General features: G+C 31.8%; 1 long non-coding RNA gene across 1 annotated transcript; it reads left to right on the top strand.

Moving 5' to 3' along the window:
* Nucleotides 1-2,907: 2,907 nt before the first annotated feature.
* LOC111023962 (uncharacterized) lies at nucleotides 2,908-5,022 on the top strand. Its single transcript, XR_002603242.2, has 2 exons — nucleotides 2,908-3,661; nucleotides 3,752-5,022. It is a non-coding gene; the product is annotated as an uncharacterized LOC111023962 (long non-coding RNA).

Raw genomic sequence — 5,022 nt, 5'->3', positions numbered from 1 at the left:
ATTTCAAAAATCACCATTGACGTTCACATTCACGTTCCTTTCAAGTTTTCTTTCTCATTTTCAGTAAGTATCAAATTTTTTTTCTCATTTTCCATGCATGCCAATACCTACTAATTTCTAATTGATCAAAAAAATACAAGACAAAGGGTTAAAGCAAGTAAAATAGTGATTTACTATTATACAACTGATATAGAACTGATTGACTTTTGATATACTATTGATTTACTTCTGATATACTAATGTTGTCAGATATACTCCTGATATATATGTGATATATATTTGATATATAATAACGAAGCGATAACTGAAAAGGGTAATTTGGGAATATTGAAAATTTTAAAATCAGGATCTTCAAAAAAATGTTATATCTGAAAATATCAAAAAGGCATGCTATTTTGTTAAATATAGAAAACTTATATGTTACCCATTACAAATCCCCTATTTAATTTAGAATATGAAAAATTTACTTATCTAAATCAGTTCAATTATTATTCATTTCAATTATATTTGTTATGGATGAGAAAATCTCTATTTTCGCGCGGGACTCACCCTTTACTTGGGAATGAAGACGCGAGCCGGGCTTTTAGAGATGAGGCCTTTTGGCGAAGCACTATGGTGATTTCATTAGAAAATTATGTAAATAGGGTTAATTATTTATTCTAAATTTATACCACAATAAAGTCTACATTCAATGTATAATGTTTTTTTTAATACAATATCGTGGGGGTGTGGGTTAGAACTGATGACCTTCCGGTCAAAGATAGGTGCCCTAACCATTTGAGCTATGCTCGGTTTTGTCATTGAATGTATAATGTTACTAATACGTTATGATTGTATAACATGAATTTTTTAGTAATAGTAAAAATTAGTCTAAAATTCCAACCAAAACGTTGCGAGTTTCGAATCCACGCTCCACATGTTGTACTAAAAAATAATTAGTGTAAAATATTCTTAAAATTTTTAATAAATAAAATAATATAAATGGTGATTTATTTATTTATTAGCAAGGATGATTGTTGAAGTTCTGTTTCGAATTAATGGAAATTTAAATGCATTTTTAAAGTGATTAATATATATAATATAAAGAGTTTGAATCGTAAAAGTTTTACCTTTTATTTTCTAAGAATTTTAAGATTTTATTTTTAATCACAACTAATTAATTTTAAATGAGTTGGAGTTTTAAAAATATTATAGCTCTTTCCTTCTTTACAGGGAGTTCTTCCACCATTTTTCTATCAACCATTTGAATTCTATTTTATTTTCTTTAAAATTAGTTCTCTCTCCTCTTGGTAATCTAAAAAATCTCAATTCATATTTATATTCTTTAAAATTAGATACATTAGTCAATTCATATTTATATTCTATTTTTGAGATGTTACAATTTGATTTGGAAATGGGGTGTTTGTCTAGTAATTATGGAGTAAGAGGTAAACATATTTTTCTTTAAAATATAAATAAATATATTTTTAGAAAGTTTACCTAGATAATCTTAATTTTTATTGTTTTTTTCCTTTTGCAATTATTGGTATTGATTTTTAATTCCTTTTTATTAATGTTATTATTAAATTAAATTAAATTAAAAATACTTCGTGCATTTGCACGTGGTAACATACTAGTATGTGTTATAAGTTTATAATTCTTTTAGAACAACAAATGTGTGGCAGGGAGACTAAATGACTTCAAGGAAAGTAATTGGTGCCTTTAGCCACTAAACTATGTTCGGATTAGCTTACAATTTTTAATTGTAAGTATTTTGTGTTTATATCAATGCTGTTTATTTTCTTAGTATTTTTATGATATAATGGAAATGTCGATTAACCTATATTATGGTTAAAAAATAGTTTTACCATAAAACAAAAGAATGTTGGAAAGACCAAGTCTCCCCTAAAGACCAAATAAGAGATGATTGACCTTCGTACTAAGCATAAAACTACACTGGAAAACTCCTATCTAGCTGAAGGTCTTACACATCTCTGAATCTAAACACTCGACAGGCTAACCTTCGACAATGAACTATTCGATAGAAGAAACCGCCGGTCAAATACCTTATTGGATGTACCACTTATAAATAAAGCACTTCTGATATGAACCAAAATGTTTTAGCCTTGCCCTCAACACCAAACACTCGTTCAAGGGCCAAACAGTTAGAGATAGCTTCGATTCTCACATCCAAACAGTTCCACTAATGGACATCAAGAGGGTAAGATGGAAAGAAACTTTATTAATGGTGCTTAACGAAGACACTAGAAGAAGTTTACTAGAAGAAGTTGAAAAACTTTTTATTAATAATTTTGTTTATTTTAAAATTGTTATTTCTCTTATTTTAGGTATTTATATTTTTAGCCAATGATGTGACATTGAATTATTAATTCTATGGGTTTATTTTTTAAAATTAACCATGTCACCCTAGTTGGGGGTTGTATAGTATTTAGCTTATTTTTTTAGATTAGAGATTTAATCTTGTGAACACAACAATCCGTTTGAGTTCAAAATGAATCTGAGTGTTTTAACGTGATGACTAAGAGTTCATCAATTTTGCAATTCTTGATCTAGGTTGCTAGGTTTGATCAACTTTCCTGTGGAGTGTTCAATCTTGAGTAGGAAACCAGTTATTCTTATCTCTTGGTCTTCGATGATCAAAGTAATTCTTCATCTAATATTTCCCTTGGGTTTTGTGCTATTTGATTTGAGGTTTTATGTATTGACAATTAGGGGTTCTACTTAAGTGGAAGAGTTTTTATTTGCAATTTCTAAAGTTTCACATCATTTGGTATCAGAGTTAGACTCTGGATTGGGTGTATTCGTGTCTACCTTCTTGTTGTTGAGTGCAACACTATTAGGGTTTAATTGTTGCTTCATTGATAGGTTTTGTAAGTTGGTTACTTGATTTGGAGTAAGAAAAAAAAAACTTATGGGTAGCGCGCAACAGAGTCAAAAGTAGGAAAAAAAAAAGAGAGAGAGGAACAAAGTCTTCTACGTTGGCGGTGAAAAATTTTGGGCGTGAGAGACCTTAGAGTCAATAATAGGAAGAAAGAGAGAGAAAAAAATATGAAAGCCAAGCGGTGCAGGTGGTAGAAAGAATAATAAAAAAAAACAGAGTAGTAGATGCATTGAAATAAGTAGCAGGTGAATTTTAATTGAAGCAAGCCGGTTAATTATCTCTAGTTATTTATCACGACACGCGTGAATTTTATGGAAGCAGGTGAAGCAAGTAGGTGAATTCAAGCCGTTAAATTTTTCATAGATTTGAAGCAACTGAGATTTATATAGAAAATTTAAGAAAATAAAGGAGGAAGAATTGGGTGTTGGGAGAATTTGTGAGTTTTGTTGCATTCTAATTTTTCATGGTTTCCTTGTTAATTTTGCTTTAATATTCTTGTTTAGTTTGCTATTTTTGATAGGTTTAATTTCATATATCTTTTTATTATCGGTACACGTCAGCAATTATTTAGCTAATTTAGTTGAATGGTTTTAAAACCCACGGAGTCATCATCTTGTAACCAACTTGTTCCAGCTCAGAAATACGCACCATCAGAAGAATATTCTGGAAGGCCATTCTTCATCACGAAAATGGTAGGGTCATGAAGGATTAAGAGGAAGGGGGTTGCGAGAAGCTTCTTGGAGAGAAAAAGAGTGTGATACTCCGTTTTGGAAAAAGAAGGTGTGTGGAATAATCTCTGTATTGGATTTTTGGGTTCTGGGGAGTGTACTACTGATTGTAATTGAGAGATTGTGAGTCTGTATATTGCAGATTGTATGATGAGAGAAATCCTCTTGTAATCTCTGTTGAATTGAAGATTGAATATAGTGGAGTGGCGACAGTGGATGTAGATCAAATTATGATCCAACCACTATAAAATCCTGGTGTATTCTCTTCCCTTCTTCTCACTTCAGTTTTCTTGATTTCTCTGTTTGTTAAATTCTGGATAGTAATAGTGTTAGATTCTTGAACAATTGAGAGTTGAAAACTTGATACAGAATTGATTTAGTAGCAGAGTAGAAATTGATTCTCAACATAGTTGTTTGTCTCTTTTTTTTTTTCATCTTTGCATAATTCTTTGAGCTTTTGAGTCCTTAATTCCGGATATCTTATTTTCATTATTTTTTATCCTGGTTGGTTGGATCTTGAATATTAGATTCTTGATTCTTAGTTTCTTATTTTGTGAGTTCTACTTGTTCCTTACCTGAGTTTGACACTTAACAAATATTCCTATTTGATTGGTTACTTGTTTGGTTCTTAGTTTCTTGGTTGCAAAACTCTTAGTTCATCACCATATAATTGAGACGAAATTGCATCCTTGTGGGAAATAATATCCATTTTAGAGTGTAAACACCAGTGAAACCACATCAATTGAGTGAAACATGTGAGAAAGTGAATTGTGAGGTCCACTTTTCTTTTGATCGTTTTCTCTGTTGCAGTGATGTAAAAAACTTGGGAGGTAGACCTAATAATGGAGATGTAGAAGAGATGGAACTAAAAGAACAATTCTTTGTGAGAGTCATGTACAATGTGAAGACTATGATCAATGAGAGGTTGGATATGGAGCAAAGACTTCAAGTTAGGGATAAACCTCAAGGAAGGAGGTAGCCTAAGAAGTTTTGGAGGAAGAAGACTTAGGGGAAGAAGATGAAGACGGGGAGCCGAGGTTGCAATACCTAGAAGAGGGGAACGTCGAGGCTTGAGAGGAAGAGAAGGTTTCCAAAATAGAAAGCAACAAGGGATCAAAGGAGAGGAGACAACCATGGAGATCGGGGCTTTGACATTAAGGTTAAATTTCACTTCCAACCCAGGAGATTATTTAGAATGGGAACAAGAAGATGAACATTTATTTTATGGCAACAACCTCACTAAAGAGAGAAAGATAACTATGTCTGTTACAGTACATTTTAAGAGTTATGCACAAACTTGGTGGGATAAGGTGTGTTTTAGGAGAAGGAGACGATAAGAAGGTCTACTGGAAACATATGGTTGGAATTGAAGGAGCTTATGAAGAGGTGGTTCGTACCCCTATAGACATCGTA

This window comes from Momordica charantia (genome assembly GCF_013281855.1).
Source record: "Momordica charantia cultivar OHB3-1 chromosome 5 unlocalized genomic scaffold, Mcharantia_2.0 BLBB01000005.1, whole genome shotgun sequence".
Taxonomy (NCBI): domain Eukaryota; kingdom Viridiplantae; phylum Streptophyta; class Magnoliopsida; order Cucurbitales; family Cucurbitaceae; genus Momordica; species Momordica charantia.
Note: the sequence above shows the minus strand (reverse complement) of the source record. Positions and strands in the feature narration are given on the sequence as shown.